The 21,513-nt window shown below is 38.4% G+C and overlaps 1 pseudogene; it reads right to left on the bottom strand.

The window, feature by feature from the left end:
• Window positions 1–20,790: 20,790 nt before the first annotated feature.
• Window positions 20,791–21,255, bottom strand: LOC100429472 (large ribosomal subunit protein eL32 pseudogene; annotated as a pseudogene).
• Between the last annotated feature and the right edge of the window lie 258 nt (window positions 21,256–21,513).

Raw genomic sequence — 21,513 nt, 5'->3', positions numbered from 1 at the left:
TTTAACCAGCTCACTTATTATTAAGCAATAAAGTCCATCTTTTTCAGAACATCATTTTTCTCCTTAGGAAAAGGAAGTGCATAAGTAACATACATTATACAACTTCGCAAATCCAGTGGCAAGTTCTCTTCTATTGCAAAGGCTACAGGGTCCCGAAGAAAGGTATGTTCTTGTCCTGAAAGATGGATCACACAGGAGTAAGATAGGTACCTAGTGGCCTGGTTGGAGATGAGGACAATTATGAGGATGGGGTAAAATTTATCAGAAGAATGTGGAAGCTTGAGAACTTCCCATCCTGCAGTGCCATGATTTTCACAGTACAGTCACTAAACCACTGCACCATTGAAGACCTATACAGTCTTGGGTCCTATCCCAGATGCAGTGAATCAGAAACTCTGGGGTGAAGCTCAACAATCTACACAAAAATCTGCTACAAAAACCTTGCAGGTTGTACCGATGTGGGCTAATGTTTAAGAATGCCCTAACAAAACTCTAACTCCAACCACTCACTTTCTACATTGTTCTGTTAGCTTTCTCCAAAGTTGTCTCATGAGGTACCTTTAGGAGCACAAACGGAGGCTCCTCATATGAGCTCGCTGCCCTTGAAAGGTTTTTCTTTTGGGGAAATATGCACCAATGGTAGAGTTCTTACTATATGTCCAATGAGATTTGTGCCTAATAAATAGAAAACAATAATTCCAATTGATAATAAGGGAAGCATATTTTTAATGGTTAGGAATCTAGAAGAAAAGAAAAATAATTGTGTGTATTTGGTCTCAAGCTTGTTCAACTGCCTTTCTACATTTTGTATTGTAGATTATAATTTATTTGCTTATATAGTAAGGAAACGTTGTCGTGAAATATAGTTTGTAAATGTGCAGGCTGAAGATTCAAAAGCCTGTTTCCATTCCCACATATTCACATAATTTTGTTTTTGAGCCTTTAATGATTTTGATACTTCAGCTTTTTTATGTGTATATTATAAATATTTCTTTATTTTCCTGATAAGGATTTGGCCTTCATCACTTTTACTTAGAACTGTAATAGTCTCCTGAGGTGCTAGAAGAGTATCTAGAAAATAACTGTCTAAATAATAGAAGGTTAATAATGCTAGAGCTAAAAAATCTAGCAGTTGAAAATACTTTTTCTAAACATAAACATAACATTATGATGGCATGCTATGTTTTAGAGAGCAAAGTTTATCAGACAAATGTTAATGGGTAGAAAATTAATAATTCAGATAGCATGGGACTTCTAAAGCTGGTATGTAAGTAAAAGGGAATTTGTGGAAAGAATGGCAGCAAGCAAATAGGACCAAAACAATTGTAGATTGTAAATATACCTTACGCCTATAGCAATGTGTTGGTTTGGATGGACTTTAGACTGAGCTATGGTGTATGTAATGCCCTGTTAAAGCATTAATTCTTGTTGCACTGCATACCTTAAATGATTACCACCAATTCTCTTCACTGTGGGGTTAATTTGCCAATTTCTTTTTTTTTTTTTTTTTAGAGGAGTCTCACTCTGTTGCCCAGGCTGCAGTGCAATGGCGCCATCTCGACTCACTGCAAGCTCTGCCTCTCGGGTTCAGCCTCCTGAGTAGCTGAGACTACAGGCACCCGCCACCATGCCCAGCCAATTTTGTTTTCATAATTTTAGTAGAGACGGTTTCACCGTGTTAGCCAGGATGGTCTCAATCTCCTGACCTTGTGATCTGCCCTCCTTGGCCTCCCAAAGTGCTGGGATTACAGGTGTGAGCCACCACACCCGGCCAATTTGACTATTTTAATTCTTATGGCTAACCAATTTCCTATTGTGTAAATCCTAGAAATATCATATGTAACTAAAAACAATGTCAATTGTAAGAAAAATATGGAAAGATCTGAGTTCTGAAATCCACTGCACAGTGCCTACAACTTGGAAAAGACAAGGAAAAGGGGTTCTTAGTGTATAAATGAGAAACTGACTCATTTGGACTTCCCACATACATCATAGTATTATAATACTTGGATTCATATGGGTCAATAATCATCATCTTCAAAATCATTAAAGGTCAAGTGTCAATTTTCAGGGAGCTCTTCTCGAAATCAAGTCCTATTTCGATGGTACTTGCATATTCTCAGAGTGCTTTCTGTTATAGGTTAAAACAGTATATAATATTCATGCTTTATTACCAATTCCATGTGAATGCTCTGCTTTTAAGACTAGAGCAGGTTGTTCCATGACTAATCTTCTATTTCCAATGTCTAAAAATGTAATATATTCTGTGTTCTCAATAAAGTAGATAAATGAACAAATGCTTGTACCTAACATAAGCAAATGCAATTAATACCTAAAAATCAAATATAGATGATAAACCAATGGTTGTCTCAACTTTATACTAGTTATTTTTGCAATTTCTATTGAGGCTTTGTCAAAACTTAAAACTAGGCTAGACATGGTGGATCATACCCATAATCCCAGTACTTTGAGAGGCCAAAATGGGAGAATTGCTGGAGACCAGCCTGGGCAATATAGCAAAATTCCCATCTCTACAAAAAAAAAAAACAGAAAAAAAAAAATAGCTTGGCATGGTGACAGGTACTTGTAGTCCTCAAATAGAGAGGCTAAGGTAGGAGGATCACTTGATCCCAAGAGTTCAAGGTTACAGGAAGCTACAATAGTGCCACTGCATTCCAGCCTGGGTGACAGAGTGAGGCTGTGTCTCAAGTAAAAGTTTAAAAAATAAGTAAAAATCAATCTAATAATCTATGAATAATTATTCATAGAATAGTGGATTGATTTTTAATTAGATTGAATTATACTTTCTTTTTAGTAAAAGAAGGAAGAACTGTGGTCCTATTTCACTTCTTCAGGTCACCTGCTCCAGGAGGCACCAGGTGGTTCTGCTGCAGCCTCTGCTAACCCATGACCTGTAGGTACTGGGAGAGCCATAGCTAAGGAAGTCCTAGAAGCTGGATTCTGTGGCATTTGAGGATGTGGCTATGAACTTTAACCAGCAGTGGTGGGCTCTGCTGGATCCTTCCCAGAAGAATCTCTATACAGGTGTGAAGCAGGAAAAGTTTAGGAATCTGGCTTCTGTAGTGGAAAAAGCCAAAATGCCTGACTAGATGTAGCTAGGAAGAACTTTCTCCAATGAGAGACCAGACCATCAAGAAGGCTGGCACACTCTGAGCAGATTTTCAGAAGGAAGGCATTGAGAGTGGATAGAGGGAGGATGGAGACTATTGGCTGAAGGGGAAGGAAGCTGGGAACCCAGCAGGGGTTGCTGAGCACCAGGACACCTGTCTGGCCCTGAGGAAAGGAGTGACTAAATAGGCATGGAGGGGATCACTCTCATCACGGACCTCCGGAATCCTACCTGCAGGAAACCCATAACTCCGATGGACATCTGAGCTAGCAGGGAGTGCTGCTTGGAGAGTTGGCAGAAACAGGACTCCAGCCTGTGTGGAGCCCGGAGGCTTTGGCATGGGAATGGTTGCAGGGGTTCATGGCCAGTGATATCCATCCCCTAAGACTTGCCATGCTTCTCTTGGTGGCTTTGGCCTTTGATGACTGGTGGATCTGGACAGAACAGGGCTGTCTTGACCGTGAGACAGGGCCAGACTAATCTGAGTGCCGTGCTGTCTGAGTGCTGGCCTCTCCCAGGTGCCTGCCTGGCAGCATACACTTGCAGTGCAGCCTCAGATGCCCAATCAGGGTACTTCTGAGCAGCCACTGCCATGGCTTTTTCACTGGCGGATCCTGCCTGACCATCGGAGAGCTTTGGCAGACAGGGCCCTACCAGTGCACACCTGCCCACAGCTTTTCCCGCGATTTTGCTGGCAATCTCCTACCAAAAGCCTCCCCCAACCACTTTGCCAGCACATCTGCACAATGGCCCCCACCACCCTGCCATTGCCCCAACAAAGCACTTTAGCCAGCACCCCCCATAGGAGTTTTTTGCCAGTAGACCAGTAACACATGGGCCACTCCAGCACAGCAGTTGTTTAACCTGAAGGGCCAGAGGACAAAGCTGTGGGCCTGGTCCTAGCTCCCAGGGTTACAGCATGAGACCTATTTAAACTAAAGAGCATCTACACAGCCATAGAAACTATCCACAGAATAAACAATCACCCTACAGAATGGGAGACAGTATTTGCAAACTACACATCTGACAAAGGTCTAATATCTAAAATCCATAAGCAACTTAAGCGAGAAACAATCGCCTAGAAAAATGGGCAAAGGACCTGAGTAGACACTTCTCAAAAGAAGACATACACATGGCCAACAGCATATGAAAAAGTGCTTAAAGTCACTAATCATTAGAGAAATGCAAATCAAAACCATAATGAGATACCATCTCACACCAGTCAGAATAGCTGTTTAGAAGTCAAAAAACAAAAATAGGTGCTGGTGAGTCTGGGGAGAAAAGGGAACACTTCTACACTATTGGTGAGACTGTAAATTAGTTCAGCCAACTGTAGAAAGCAGCTTGGAGATTTCTCAAAGAAACTTATAGCTACCGTTTGAACCAGCAATCCCGTTACTATGTATGTACCCAGAGGAATATAAATTGTTCTACCATAAAGACACATGTATGTGTATGTTCATTTAAACACTATTAATAGCAAAAGCATGAGCTCAACGGTGGACTGGATAAAGAAAATGTACACATACACCGTGGAATACTACACAGTTATAAAAAGGAACAAGATCATGTCCTTTGCAGCAACATGGATGTAGCTGGAGGCCATTATCCTAAGCAAATTAACCCAGGAAAAGAAAACCAAATACTCCATGTTCTCACTTATAAGTGAAAGCTAAACATTGAATATACATGAATACAAAGAGGGAAACAAGAGACCCCAGGGCCTACTTGAGGGTGGAGGATGAGGGAAGATGAGGATTGAAAAACTACCTCTGAGTGCTATAATCACTACCCAGATAACAAAATAATTTGTATGCCAAACGCTGGAGAAGTCAAATTTACCTACCTAACCCTGTACATGTAGTCCCTGAACCTAAAATAAACTTTGGAAGAAAAAGTAAGCTGTTGGCTGGGCGCGGTGGCTCAAGCCTGTAATCCCAGCACTTTGGGAGGCCGAGACGGGCGGATCACGAGGTCAGGAGATCGAGACCATCCTGGCTAATGCGGTGAAACCCCGTCTCTACTAAAAAATACAAAAAACTAGCCAGGCGAGGTGGCGGGCGCCTGTAGTCCCAGCTACTCGGGAGGCTGAGGCAGGAGAATGGTGTAAACCTGGGAGGTGGAGCTTGCAGTGAGCTGAGATCCGGCCACTGCACTCCAGCCTGGGCGACAGAGCGAGACTCCGTCTCAAAAAAAAAAAAAAAAAAAAGTAAGCTGTTGACAAATTAACACCAATTGTATAAATAAATAAGTGAAAAGAAAACTAACAGAAACTCTACACTTAGAAAGAAGGGTTCCAAATGGGTATTTTCAACAATGGGTAAAAATGAAAACATGTCTCCCCATCTTTGTTTTCTCTTCTCTGCCTTTTTCCTCAATCTTGTTTTACCAGAAGATGATGTAGAAGATGATGTATGTAAAGTGCTCTTTATATAACTCACTGACTTTGTTTTTAATATAATTTGTAAAGGACCAACTCTGAAGAATTGAGATGTTCTATTTCTAATACTGAAATCCTATTTAAATCAATGATGGAAAACACAACTATGACTTTTGTTTTGCTCATGTATAAAACTTTCCTATATAATTTCAGTCATTTTATAGTAGCATTAGTCATTGAAACACGTTATTAGTCATTTCTTTCCTTCTTAGTTCATACTTTTGTCTAAAAGAAAATTTAAATATGGATATGAACATGATTTAATTCAATGATGGAAATTATTCTTCTACCATGACATGTTGCTGTTTCTCAGCTAGTGACGGGAAACTACCCTTGCTCTTTGATTCTGTAAGATGCTGGATAGAAAAGGAGTGAAGTGACCTGGGGCCACTAACTCTGTGGCTCAAGGGCAAATAAACTCAATCTCTGACAGATTTTCTCTCGGAATATGTTGAAGAGCCTTTCTGACTTCATGTTTCTATGCGTCTGTATTTCTGACCACATTATATATGTGCCTACTCATTGTTCCCTTATAACTTAGTTTCCAGAGCTGATTTTACCCCAGGACACAGTCTCTCTCAGTGGGTGTAGTGGTGTCTACCAGTCTGTCTCTGTGCTACTGAGGGGGTTCTTGAATGGCCTAAAGTCATAAATTGCTAGACTGCTGACTCCCAGCTGTAACATCAAAACAATCATTTTTGTTTTCATCTTTGAAAGCTTCCTAGGAAAGCATTTTCAGAAAAATTTCAACACTGTTTCCTTGAGAGTGAGGTTTGCAAATGTATATATGAAATATGAGGAAATTTTCAAAATATGAAAATTGCAGAAGACACTTTGCACAGAAGCTGAATGATGGGGAAATGGTTGTGGGAATAGTTTTGAGGCATCTCAACCTGATGTCTTTATGCACTTTATATGAAACTTTTTACTTTTGTTTCTTACAGAACCAAGTAAGTTTCTCCAAAAGTGAAAGATATATTGATATATTTCCTTTTAAAATATGTGTGTTAGCAAAACCTGGAAATATTTGCTTCTCTTTTTATATGTCCTCAAAGCTATATACAAAGAAACTTGAATTTAAGTGAATTGTGCCATACTTTCTAAGATAAAATCACTCTTAAAATCTCTTTTAAATATTTTAGGTTACATATATATGAACAGCTCTGCTAATTCCCTTAGAGATCTGGTCTTTGCCAAAGACCTTAGAAAGGCTACATTTCTGCTTTGCTCTACTCATCTCTGCTTTTCATCAGAGAATCCCTAACATTTATTCTTTTTTGGAAGAAACAGTCTCAGACCTTCTTTAAGTCTCCGTCAATGTGCTTGTTTTGGTTGCTAAACTCAGAAAGAGAAAGAAAAAGAGATTAGGAATACGTGTGTTCCAGCCTCCATTTTCCATAGGAGTTCCTTTCTTCCAGTAAAAACCAAACAAAATAAAACAGATCATTTTAATACAGGGAAACAATATAAAGAACATGGATTTGTAGTCAGAGGTGGATTCAAATAACAATGCTACCACCAACAAACTGTATGATCTTAGGTAAAATATAATTTCTCTAAACCTTCCAAAGTGATATTATAATGCTTCTCTCTCTGGGTTGATATGAAGTTTGAATGAAATAATGAAATTATATATGATCTCCCTATAGGGAAATATTTCTATAATTGGAGATAGTTACTATCCCTCCCAACACTATTGAGTACATGGCTTTAAGGGGACTCCCAAATGGATAAAGCCATACAGAAACATCTCGAGGATGACAGGATATCTAACAAACAGATGGACATGCATTACGCTTCACACCCAATTCTTCCACCTGTGGAGAAGGCAATGAATATAGTCCTGGGAGGTCGCAGCACATGAACAAGGAACCAAATGGAAGTTACTGGCTGTATAAGAACTGACTATAAAGTATATGTGATGATAATATTCTAGAGTGCAAAATAAGACAATGGATGTATAGAACAATGTTTGTTACTGTATTGACACTAGCCATTCATATCCCCTCAATTTCCCTCTTCCTTCTTCTGAACCCAGGCCCCTCTGCTGATGCTCTCTCCTTGTACTGTGTGCCTTCCTTGCACTGGTAGTGATGTTTCCCCAGTGGAGTTGGTTAACTCTTATTGAAAATAATATATAGCATTTCTATGAACTAATTCACCTGTTTATCTCCCTATATTGATTTTTTTTGACAAAAATAGCCTTGTCGTACCACAAAGAAGCTTCTTATTAGCAGGAGTCATAATGATTTCTACTCAAATCTTTGACTGTCACCTTGGTTTTTAAATGCTTACACTTTGAGCATATTTTTCACATCCTTAAAAACAGTATTTTAGTTAATATATGTCTCAATGTTAAGACTTCACTTGTGGCAAGATAAGCACTTCTATCTACTCTTCCTTTGCTTCAAAGCAGATTTCTAGTTTATATTTCCTGTGTACATGAAAGGATCAGGAGAAAAGAACTTAGGTTGTTTCTCATGCCCTTGGGAGACTCTTCTTAACTCTGTATTATCAGACATTAACAGTTCCAGTTATGGAAATCATTAGAATTTATTTTTTTCTGACAGGTAATTAACCCGTAGCTCTCAAGGGTGGAGTGAGTGGAAGAGAAAAATGAGATCCCAAACCAAAATAAACGTTCAATAATTAGCCCCAGCAGAACAAGTTCTGCTGCTGGCATTTCATTGTCTCCTACTGATTGTGAGAACCCAGTGTTCTGATGTGTCCTCAAGCTCAGACACTGCATATGATTACACCCTTCCACCCACTAAAGGAGTCAGATGAGGGTAGACCTAACCATTATCTTGGCATTTCACTGGTTACAAACAATGTGTTCCTTAGAGCTTCAATTTAATAAGATGCTAACAGGTATTAAGCAAAAAGTTTCTGTAGTCAAATTCTTTTGAGAAAAACCTAGTTAAACAAAATTAAATAGAAATCTTTCTTATAAGGCTTATCAGAGTATTTAATACACAAATGTGTACCGTGACTCCCCCAAAGAAAGATGTAGTAACCTAGTTAACAGCTTGTATATTTCCAAGGAACTCTTTATTGTTTTTACAGAATATACTATAGAGTATATTGGCAGGACATCTAAATCAATATCACAAATATATCAATTTTAAAGTGCTTCTAAACAAAAATCTGCACTGAAAATAATTTCACCGGTAAGTCCACCGTTACTTGTTCAATGAGTACCAATTTATTCTTTGCCAAAATATTCATTTAGCATGGATCTAGAGTCAACAAATAATGACTGTATAGCTAGCTCTGTGAAGAATAAGATTTAATGGTTTTTTTGTTTAATTGTGTTGTTCATGTTCAACAGTTAATTCAGATAAATTAGTTTCCAAATCAGATTTGTAATAACTGTCTTACTGATACAATTTAAGTTATATAGTGCAATTGACTTGTTCAAAGAATATAATAATTTTATTAACCAGCTCCTGGTTATACTGAAAACCACAGGATTACTCCATAAAAGCAGAATTAGCATGTCTATAGGAACCATCTCTATGAAAATGTTCATAAACATGCAAAAAATATTATTCAATAAACATCAAATAGGCATAAGATCTTCACTCAGAAAAATGTTTATTATAAGTTATTTGAGTTGTAATATTTTTATAAATAGAGAAAATTTTTAATACTGAAGCTTTAGATACTGTATTTAAAGATTTTATAGAGAACTATGCAAATAATAATCAAATATTTGGATAGCTAATCCCAAATATGATAAACTCAGACATGACAATGCATTATGTTTTCTTAGAAAAAAACCCAAACTGTCATTCTTATAGATTTTATAGATATTTTAGTTTATAATGAAGTTGATTTTTATCAGTTGTTTTCACTGTTTTCTCACCAGTACTTTTTTTCCTCTCGAAATGCTAAATATTTCATAATATTTTTGTAAAGGAAAAAATATAATGTTGTATAAGTTATACCATATTTGAGATTTAGATTCTTCTTTTATTAAAAATAATAACAAGACTATTGCAAGAATTAAAGAAGGTCTGTAAGGTATATATTTTTAAACATTCATACACTGGACAAACAAAAGGTATAAATATAGACATTACCATAAATTTAATAATATTATGTTTAAAAGGTGATTTAGCAGACATCAACAGGGAAGTTGAATCAATAATTTATGTCTAGTCTGATTTTAGAATCTAAAAGCCATGTAATATAAAACTATCTCCCTTATCCTTGAAACAACAAAATTTATTTCATAAACTACTTTTAAGGCTACAGAAACTCTTATTAGTTCTCCTTGTATTTGAGGTCCTAGCCAGTACAATGATACATAAAAAAGAAATAAAGGGCATACAGATTGAAAAGAAAAGACATACAGAGTGGAAATAGATTATCATCTATTCACAGACAAGATGAATGTGTAGGAAATCCTAACGAAACTACAAAAGTAAAATTGCTAGAAGTAATAGAATTTAGCAAATTCACAGGATGCAAACTCAGGATATATAATTCACTATATTTTTATATACCGGCAACAAACAATTGAAAAATAAATTTAAAATAAAAATAATACCATCTACAGTCACATTTAAAAGCACGAAATGTTTGAAAATAAATTTAGCAAGGTATGGGCAAGACCTTACCCAGAAAACTGTCAAACATTACTGAGAAAAATAAAAGAAGATAAATAAATGGAGAGATACAAATTTCATGGACTGGAAGACTAAACGTTATTGGGATCTCAGTTCTCCACAGATACATCAAGAGATTCAATGCAGTCCCAGTTAAAATCCCAGCAAGCAGTAATGTAGAACTTAATACTTTAACAAATTCTAAAACTTGTCTGAAAATGCAAATGCTTAGGAAAAAGAAAAAATGTTTTAAGGCTTAATATAAATATTTTAAAAATTAAGAGGGTGTGCTATTTGAATCATAATAAAATATAAATCAACAAAATAGAGTCCAGAAATAATCCGCACATAGATGATTAGTTGATTTTCAAAACAGATTCAAGGCTAGGCGTGGTGGCTCATGTCTGCAATCCCACTGGTTTGGAAGCCAAGGGGTGAGGATCACTTGAGCCCAGGTATTTGAAAACAGCCTGACCAACATAGCAAGACCTGTCTCTACAGAAAAAAAAAAAAAAAAAAAAATGAGTCAGGCATGGTGGCATGCACCTGTAGTGTTAGCACTTGGGAGGCTGAGGTGGGAGGATTGCTGGAGCCTGGGAGGCTGAGGCTGCAGTGAGCCAAGATTGTGCCACTGCACTCCAGGGCGGTGACAGAGTGAGACCCTGCCTCAAAACCAGACAGTGAAAGATTCAAGATAATTCAGTGGGGATATAATAATCTTTTCAATAAGTGATGCTGAAGTAATTAGATATCCATATGAAAAAACATGAACCTTGCCGTTAACATTCACATTGTACCTCAAAATTAATTTAAAATAAGATATATTGTAAAAACTAAAATTGCAGAAATATTAGAATAAAACAGAAGATCTTTCCAACTTTGGGGTAGGCAATCATTTCTTAGGACATAAATCGTAAAGAAAAATAATAAATTTGACCTCGTTAAAATTAAAACCTTTTTCTCTTTGGACAATACTATTTTTTTTTCTTTTTTTTTAAATTTATTTATTAATGAAAATGCAAGCTATGGATGGGGATAAAATGTTTAAAATACACAGATCTGACAAAGAATTTGTATCTATAACAAATAGATAACTTTTACAAGACAATAATACACTGATAAAATTGGCAAAATATTTGCACAGACACTTCACAAAGGAAAATATATAAATGACTACTAAGCATACGGGGAGATGTTTACTATCATTTATTATCAGGGAAATGCAAATTAATGCTAAAATGAGAAACCGTTACAGAACTATTAGAATGGCTAAAATGAAAAAGCCTGGCAAGGATGTGGAGGAACTGGCTTTACAATACATTATTGAAGGAAATGTAAAATGATACAACTACCTTGAAAAACAGTTTGACATTTCCCTATAATGTTAATCAAGCTCTTATTCAATAAAACAACACAAATGTCCATCCGGTGAACAGATAAACAAATTTTAGTATGTTCATACAATGGAATACTATTAGCAATACAAAGGAATTAATACTGCTCCCACAAACAACATGTAGGAATTTGAAAATCATGAGAATGAAAGAAGTCAAAAATGAAAGAGTACATATCACAGGATTTCATTTATATACAATTGTAGGATAGGCTAAATTCATCTATAGTAACAAAAAGCAGAACTGTGGTTGCCTGGTTCTGGAATCAAAGATGTAATTGATTGCAAAGGGCATCAGGAAAAGCGATGGGTATTGCCTCCTGATTGTGGTGAAGACTATATGGGTACGAACATTGGACAAAACGTATTGAATACTTGGAACAGTGCATTTTATTGTGCACAAATTTTATCACAATAAAGTTGATTTAAAGGAGAAGAAGAAGGCTGGGATGTGTGGCTCATGCCTGTAATCCCACCACTTTGGGAGGCCGAGGCGGTGGATCACGTGAGGTCAGGAGTTCAAGACCAGCTTGCAACATGGTGGAATCCCATCTCTACTAAAAATACAAAAAATTAGCCAGTGTGATGGCTACTCAGGAGGCTGAGGCAGGAGAATCTCTTGAACCCGGGAGGCGGAGGTTGCAGTGAGCCGAGATTGCGTCTCTGCACACCAGCCTGGGCAACAGAGTGAGATTCTGCCTGAAAAAAAAAACGAAGAGAAACAGAAGAAAAGTAAGAGGAGAGCCAGCCCAGGCCAGACCAAGCGCCGCAGTAGAGGGAAGCTATTTTTCTGGCATCCTGGGCTTGGCTTTGGTAGAGCACCATAGAGGCAAGATCCCCAAGGCAAAGTCTATTGGGTATTTTGACTCAGAAGGCCTTGACAGAGTCACAGAAGTCCACATGCCCAGCATGGCTTGGCTTGTAAGCAGCAGAATTGTCCCCTGCCTTGAGAATGATGAGAGGTTAGGAGACACTTGAAAACTACTGCACAGACAATTATGTCACTCGGCATGGTGCAGAAGTGGTAGATAAATCTCTTGCTGAGAAGAAGACAACAGGATCTTTCTGATAGGAATGAGAAATGACACAGCCACAACCTGTGTGTGCTGACAGCTGGACCCCAGGTGTGATGCCAACATGTTCAAAGGTTAACTGGGATCAAGTCCTCTCGGTGTCACAGGCCTGGACAACACAAGTCTGAGACTTTAGACACAACTCTAGAGAAAGGAAGTAGGAACCCCAAATTGGCACCTCACCCAACAATTGGAGTGCATATTAGTTATTGAGATGTGTTATAGAAAAATAAGTTGGAGCTAGCTCTCTCACATCTGAGGTTTAAACTGAGATCTGTACTTTGTATATCTATGATCTTTAAGTAAATTTTTGCTTGTAGATGTTGTTCCCTTTTCCTTTTGATAAGGAATACAACAGAGATCACCAATGTCTTCTAAGTAATATCCTTACCTTAATACTCTCATTTTTTAAAAAAATGAAAAACAGAAATTGTGCTAGGACCCTTAAAATTTATTTTTGGTGAAAATGAGAAATCAACCCATTGTGGATACATATACACCTCTCACAAAAAGATTATACAGCCCAGGCACCTTGCGCTGCCAAATTCGGAGTCCCCAAACTGACCTGGAAGACTTCCTGACACTCTTGCACAGCCGGGATGGAACCAGGTCAGTCTGTGGCTTTGGAAGCTGCTTGACTAAAGAAAGGAGAGCATGAGGAAAAAGGATAGAAACAGCAGAAGTTTTGCAGGAAGTTTTAGAAGAATCAAACCTTTCTTTTCTTGACTATCAGCCTCCAAAGGGAAAGCAAAAAATCGATGTTAATGTATTTTCTGCTTTACAAATCATCCGTCTGATAGGGAAAATGCAGAGTGGATTACATAGCCTCCTCAAGATGTTTCAAAAGAAAAATACCAAAGGTAGAAGAACCATAAGTGGAAGGTGCTACCCACAGACCATGGAAGCATTCGACAAGTGGCAGAATTAACCCTGATAGATTTGATTTATTATCCATTAGGGATCATTCACTTCCACACCACCCCACTGTTAAGCTATTTCCATATATAAACTATACTAGCGCTATAGTATCTGCATATAAAGCCTCTATTTATTTGCCCTTACCAATTTTTGCTTTCTTGTTCCTTATTCAAATAATTCTCTAGTTAATAATGGATAAGCAGTCTTTTCTTCCCTTCTCCTATATTTCTATGTGAGTTATTTTACACCTGAACTGTAACTATGCTGTTTCATAGGAAAGTATTCTTTGAACTGACTGCAAGTATTTTATTTTATTGTTCTAATAATCATAGCAATGTTAAACATAAAGATCATTCTAACATGTGTGTCATAAAATGGAAGTCTTGTTTAACAGAGACCATTAGAATAGAATTGTTGTGATGTTAAGATTTACTTTTAAATTTGATATGCATAAGTAATTGACAGAATGACAGATCTCCTAAGGTAGATGATGGATTATACCAGAAGCAACATGTCAAGTTCTCTCATTTAAGATTCTGAGATTCATTTTGTTAGAGCTGTGGTTTTCAAACAGGGATTTTGTTGGCGTGAAGGGCAGGAGTATGGGTATCACTGGAAAGATGATATTAGAACTATCTGGAGAGGTTTTTCAGGTTTCAGTTTTCAAATTCTGATTTACCTACAGGGAAAAGTTGTAGACACTAAAACAATTCCCGTAGGCAAGCTTAATATGCATCCTCTACTCCCATCCTTTATCCCCCCATCACCAGACTGAGAGGCACTGTGTTAGATCATTTTGCTTATCCATTAGACAGACTTCGTTGAGTAATGGACAGGGTGAGGGACGGGAGTCAGTCTGTACTGAGCACTATGTAAATGTAGTTGCCGTACTGGCCACTTTTCATGCAATGGGGCTCAAGAAGGTCTCTAGCAATGATATCTCTGAAATCTTTAATTCCCTCAAGTAGGATTTAGGGAATTAGCAGTCAGTGATTCTAACAGTGAATGATCTAAGTTGTCCCCAGGGACACTGGATAAAGGAATTATTGGTCTCCAAATGGCCTCCTTTTGCAAGGTGTTGTATAATCGCAATAAGTACTCTGAATATATCATGCTCTTTGATTGTCAGGCCCTGGGGATGGTTTGCTCAGAAATACGGTTTGGAGCAGAAGTGACCCGTTAGCCATTTACTAATTTAAATCTGTTGTTACTCAGAAACATTGTACTGCAAGATTGAAAATCTGAGGAAATAGTCAAACAGTCTAACCATGAGAAATATGTTTATAGAGTTTAAATATTGAAACACTGAGCAAGAAGGTGGTGACATCACCTTGTTCTTTAAGGTTTGATTTCTACTTCTCTTACTCTCCAAGTGAAAATTGTGGCCTGTACATCTTTATTTCGCTAAAGTATAATTAACATATTCTAATTTTTTATGAGAATGAGAAGCAAGAATTGAAAATGAGTTGCATATATAGGGGACCATTAAACAATATGGGGATTGGGGTCCTGATCACTACGCAGTTGCAAATCTGTGCAATTGCAGTTGGTTAATGTATCTCTTAAACCTCTTTTGACCTATAAGTTTCTCTTCTACCTCTCTTTTCTTTCCTTTCGATTATTTGTTGAAGAAGCTGTTGTTGGTCCTGCTGTCCGCTACAGTCTGGTCTGTGCTGATTGCATCCCTGTGGTGTAGTTTAACGAGTTCCTGTGTTCTCTGGATTGCTGTAAATTGGGAGTTGGATTCAGAAGTTACATTGTGTTCATATTCCGATTTTATTACAAGACCGCTTTATGGACAGTGATACGTTAATCATCCCACTTTTTGTTGTGTTAGCAATCACTGATGCTCAATGTCTGGATGTGGCAGCATGTTTTTCAAATGAAGGTTTAACAGGAATATCTGGATGCGTGACCTTTTTAGAAAAAAATTAATCCACTAAAAATGAGCAAGAGTAGCAGCTACCCACTTTAGATAGGATATGTGTTCTCTGGACCCAAAAGTCCCCACAAACCCACTCCCCAGTTGTCTGCGCTTGATCTAGGACTTCATGTGTATTTTCGCTCATCTCCAATAGGGCTTTACTGTCTCAAGCAGAATCTGTCTAAATGGAAACAACATAAAGAGTTGAAGTTTTTCATTTGTTTTTGTTTGTTTTAATTAAAGCTAGTAAACAGAAGGATTAGAGTAGAGCAAGAAAGAAATACAATATTGAGGAACATATTTATACAGAAGAATGAAAATACTTTTGGTAGTAGAAAATAAAAAGTAATAAATATGAGTAACTAGTAAACCAAACATATCATACATAGTTCAAAGATTTGTAGTTCGAATATATACTATGTCAGAATGACAACTCAAGGAGAATTTAACAATCTCTCAAACATTTCTCTTGCAAGAACTAAAATATTTTATCCATGTCCAATCTAAAGTCATGATAGGTTTAATTTACTCTAGTCTAGCAGTATCAAGGTATCATTTTCTAAATACAGTTCTACTTTGCCAAGTTTGAAATTATTTTAGTTTGACTAAATTGTGTCTTCATCCATCCTACCTCCATCCTTCAGTTATGAATCTGTTATAGTAAGATGCCTCTGGCTTTACAGTAAGTTCTCTGATCGTCTGAATCTGGCTAAATTGTTTATAAATACAAGGAGTTTTTTAAGCCATAAACAATGTCCCAGAGGAGAAGGTAACCAACAAACATTGAAGTAAATCCTAGTCAGAAAGCTCATTGAAACCCATAAAAAAAGAGAAGACAAATATTCTCCAGTCTAGTTAACCACAATAATAAAACAGTAAGATCATTTTGAAATGGTAAAATTACTTTGCTCCTAGACAATCTTATTGAACGTTATCTTGGTTTTATTCCTTAAGTCTCCTATGAATAATGAAAATTATTCTTCTAGCCTAACAGATGTTAAAATAGTATTTCTTCAGTTGAAGCAAAGCTTATATTTCCACTGTCAACACTTTAGGGAAACAATAGCATTTTGGGGAAAGGAAAGAAAGAATACTAAAATGTTACTTAACAATAACATTCTACATACTATTCTAGAAACAGAAAGCTCATTAAGAACATACTAAAGAGCTCCACATGTGATTTCTGAGGAGGTTTTTGGAGGAATTATTTGTACCCAAAGGAGCTCTGCATTCATTTGTCAGAAAGAGTGACTAGTCAAAGACAACATACACAGAAAAAGAGAGCCACAAGAAAAAAATTAATAGTTTTTGTATTTGGACATGGCAGCCAAACCATTAGCCATAGATTCAATCATGAAATAAATATTTACTAAACACCAATTTTGTGATAAAATCTATAGAAAGAATGACACCTGTTTTTGAAGAACAATCTCATGAGAGTGACAGACTCAAAATATGCGTTACAATAACATGTGGTCAGTGTCAATACAAACACGAACAAATTGTTCCTAAAACACAGATGAACGGGTCAATTGTTTTGCCTAAGGGAGTCAAGGAGATATTCACAGAAGGAGTAAATTGTGATGTGAGACTTCAAGAGTAAAAGACAAGAAGAATGGGAGGTAGGGAGTAGCAGAGAGACAAGAGCCAGCACAAAGGTGCAAAGACAGAAATGTACATGGTGCATCCTATATAAAACTGTGCAGAATATAAGATTTGTAAATGTAAAATCAGCTGGGTGTGGCGGCTCATGCCTGTAATCCCAGCACTTTTGGAGGCCGAGGCGGGTGATCACTTGAGGTCAGGAGTTCAAGACCAGCCCGACCAATATGGTGAAACCACATCTCTACGAGAAGTACAAAAATAGCCAGGCGTGGTGGTGTACACCTGTAGTCCCAGCTACTGGTGAGGTTGAGGCAAGAGAATCACTTGAACCCAGGAGGCAGAGGTTGTAGTGAGCTGAGATCATACCACTGCACCACTGCAACCTGGGCGATAGAGGGAGACTCTGTCTCAAAAAAATAATAATAATAATAAATAAAATAAAATAGATGAGTGGTTTCTGGCATTAAGTGGCTCAATAATATCAGAGTTTCATCTCTAAAATTATATTGGTTCCTCATGCTTGTAATTTCAAAGTCACAAGATGACTGCTATAACCACAGAAGTCTCATAACCTCCACAGTGGAAAGAATTAGTGAAGGAGTTTCCCAACAGTATCTGTCTTCTTTTGTCATGAAAGTAAAACCTCTCCCAGCAATGACCAGTGGAGTTTCGCTTACATTTTACCAGCAAGAATTACATTAATGACCACTCCTAGCAGCAATGAAGTCTAAAAACAGAGATGTTTTGCAGGCTCTTGGCTTTAGGATTCTCTCAGCAAGAGAAAATGGAAAAGTGGATACTAGATTAGGTACAAATTCCAATGCCTACTATCTCTTCAACAGATGGAGAGAAATTAATGGCAATCTAAAATTCTGTAGCCAATGACAGTATCCATTAACAGGGTGGGAGAACCAGGCCAAAGTAACCTCTCAAATGAGAATATAGGAGAGTAATTATATATAGGAAAGAGGGAAGGGCTAATGATGGAGAAGGACACAAGAAAAACCTCTGAAGTGCAATAACATGCAAATGGTAAAACTAAATGAAGCCACTGGGAAACATGAATACACCTCAACAGGTAAACCTTGACTGTACATAAATGATAATGATAACAATAACAACAATGAATTTGCTTAAAAGAGTAAGAATAAGTGAAAATCCTAAACAACAGTAACATGTGTGATTAGATAGGATAATGAGAGCTAAAGCATTCTAAGATTCTTATATCCTTCAGGTGGAAGATATCTGTACTGCTTAATATTGCATTAACAATGTAGGCTTGTCAACATTTTAAAGATGGCATTTAAACAGAGCTTTTCTGCTCCTTTTCGGTCTTTCTCCCTCCTGGTTTTGAAATGGGAGAGTTCTGTTATCCCCTTCACTGGGCGTGCAACAGGGGTGTGGCTCACTTCTTCGGTGCCCAGCTGCTCCATCCCTAGGGGAAGCATGTAGATGAGCAGGTGCAGAGGTCATGGGGAGCACTTCTAGGTGCTGACCCCCTGGTAGTGTCTAAGGGTGAGTGTTTATGACTCGCAGAGTCCAAGTGGGCATGTGTTACCGAGGGTTCTTTCAGTTTTGCCATCTATAGGCAACTTGTGTTAATAGCTAAATTAGACCCTCTGCCTTATTGCAAGGGCAAAGGACTTTCTGTATCTTGAGCTTTTGTCCAGTGTACCAGAAAAATTAGATCACATGTGGGCTTGGAGGATAAATGCAAGGTTTTTATTGAGTGGTGGAAGTAGCTCTCAGTGAGATGGATGGGGAGCTGGAAGGGGGATGGAGTGAGAAGGGGTCTTCCCCAGGAATCGGGCTGCCCAGTGGCCAGACTCTCCTCCAACTCCCCACTGCCAAACTCCCCTTTTGACTTCCACATTGTTCCACCATTGCTGGTCAGCTGGTGTCTGCTTGTGTGTTCCTCTGCTCCTCTCAATGTCTAACCCCACTTGCGTGTGTGCCCACTAAAGTCTTGGGCTTATATGGGCACAGGAGAGAAAGTGTAGCAGACCATAGTGGTCTTGGAAAATGCAACATTTGGGCACATAAAGAGGAGTGCCTGTTCTCTGTTAGGTCCATGGCACAGGCCCAAGGGTGGAGGTCTCACCAGGGACTCCACCCTTCTCTACCCGGCACTTCCCTGCCCTCCTCCTCCCATTTTACTTCGATCTTGGTTGGGTCAGAGACTTGTTAACAAGGAGTAGGAGGGATGCTCCCGAAGGGAGGGCAAGTACCACACTCCTTTTCCAGCAGAGGGCAGCTCATCTCAGAAAATACTGGAGGAACTTTCCCTTTAAATGATGATGAAAATGGAAATTAACATATTGAATTGAACATTCTAACTTCTAAATCAAGACTATGGTTTATGTAGTTCCCAAACTCTGGGTGAGTTAGAGTCATCTGGGGAACTTGGTAAAGGTACACATGCCAGGCCCTGTCCTATTTTTGTTCTGTTTTACCTTAAAGTAGTTATAAGACATCATATTACCTAACAGTTATCAGACATGTTATGAATTGCTTGCACTCTTATCTAGCACTAAGGGTGAACTTTGCTTATTTCATTTTTTGTTGGGGGTGGGCAGTTGTAGTAGGCTGTTCTCACATTGATACAAAGAAAATACCTGGGACTGGGTAATTTATAAGAAAAGAGGTAATTGGCTCACAATACCGCAGGTTGTACAGGAAGTATAGTGGCATCTGCTTCTGGAGAGGCCTGAGGAAGCTTCCAATCATAGCCAAAGGCAAAAGGGGAGCAGGCACATCACATGGCAAAAGCAGGAGCAAGACAGCAAGGTGAGAGATGCCACACACTTTTACATGACCAGCTCTCACAAGAACTCACTCACTACTGATGTAGCCTCATTGTCTGGGGTGACACCCAAGGTTAGTGATCTCATGGCCACACAGATCAAGGACACAGACACAAGAAGAGCGAGGCTAAGTGGAAGTTTAATAGGTGAAGGAAAGAGAACAGCTCTCTGCCTACAGAGAGGGGTCCCAGAAAAATGGGTTGCCAATGTACAGTGAAATGCAGCAGGGGTATATAGATGAGCTAGTTGTAGGGGTGTTGTCTGATCTACATAGTGCATGAGAAACTGGTTAGGACCTTGTGTGCCATCTGTATAGGGTACAAATCTCGGTCAGTCCCTGCCCCAATCTTTTATTATGCAGGTAGGTTCTCTGAGCTTCTCCATGTTGCCGAGTTGTTTCTTACTCTGCACATGCTAACAAAGAAAGATAGAACTTCCATGGTGGACATGCCTGGCCCCCAGGTAGCCCCTTTCTATTGGCACAGCTGCCATCATTCCCCTGTGCAAGCTTCCAGCTTCCTTATCTACGTTTGCAGCTTGATCTTTCAGGCTGCTCTTTGTTAGAAACAAAAAATGATTTCTAGGGCTGCTTTTTGTTAAAAGGGAAGTTTTGCCACGGACTGTTTTGCCCTCACTATCTGCCTAAATAATTTCTTTCTATGTTCTATATCACTATCACTAGGATGGTACCAAGGAGTATGGTGCTAAACCATTCATGAGAAAACTGCCCCCCATGATCCTATCACCTGCCTCCAGACCATGCCTCCAAAATTGAGGATTACAAAATTGAGGATTACAATATGAGATTTGGGCAGGAACACACACCCAAACTCTATCAGCAGTTTTTATGGTTTGATTTAAAAGCATAAAAAGACATGCACATGAGCTGTCTATTCATTTTCTTTGCTGCACAGTCTGGCGTTGGGATTGTTTACCCTGATGGCTAGATGGGCTGCTCCTTCCAAGATAGCTTTGCAGTTCTTGGAAGAGACATCGTGAACAATCTCAGTGCAGCAAGATTCACTGCACATCAGCAGCCCTTGCGGCTCCTTGACATTGTGGACCAGGAACTTCCAGAAGCCGCTGGGCAGCATGTGTTTTGTTTTCTTGTTGTCCCCATAACCACAGTTGGGCATCAACATCTGACCCTTAAATCTTCTCTGCACCTTGTCATCAATACCTCTGGGTTTCCACCAGTTACACTTGACTTGGACCTGTCCGTCTGACTAGTGCCAGATGAACTTCTTGGTCCTCTTTTTAACCATCTTGGGCTTTAGGAGGGATCTGCCTTTGGTCTGATGCCAAGTAGGAGATGGCTTGCACCTCGGTTGGCAGCACCATAGAAGAGAGCTCATCAATGTTGAACAGGCAGAAAAGACAAATATAAACTTGATTTCTGATGACAGTTTATAAATCCTGCTTATTCAATGACCCATCACATTTGTATGTTAAAAAGTTAAACACAAGCACTAAGAAAAAGAGAAGTGGAATGTCAGACTTTCAAAACAGTAAAGAATAAAAAAATTGAAAACATTAAAATGTATCCCTTTGGAGGAAAAGAGGAAATAATAACTAAGGGAAAGTAGATTGTATTATTAAGGCAAGTGATTCTA

Source organism: Macaca mulatta, chromosome 8 (genome assembly GCF_049350105.2).
Source record: "Macaca mulatta isolate MMU2019108-1 chromosome 8, T2T-MMU8v2.0, whole genome shotgun sequence".
NCBI classification, from domain to species: Eukaryota; Metazoa; Chordata; class Mammalia; order Primates; family Cercopithecidae; genus Macaca; species Macaca mulatta.
This window is presented reverse-complemented; position numbering and strand designations above follow the sequence as displayed.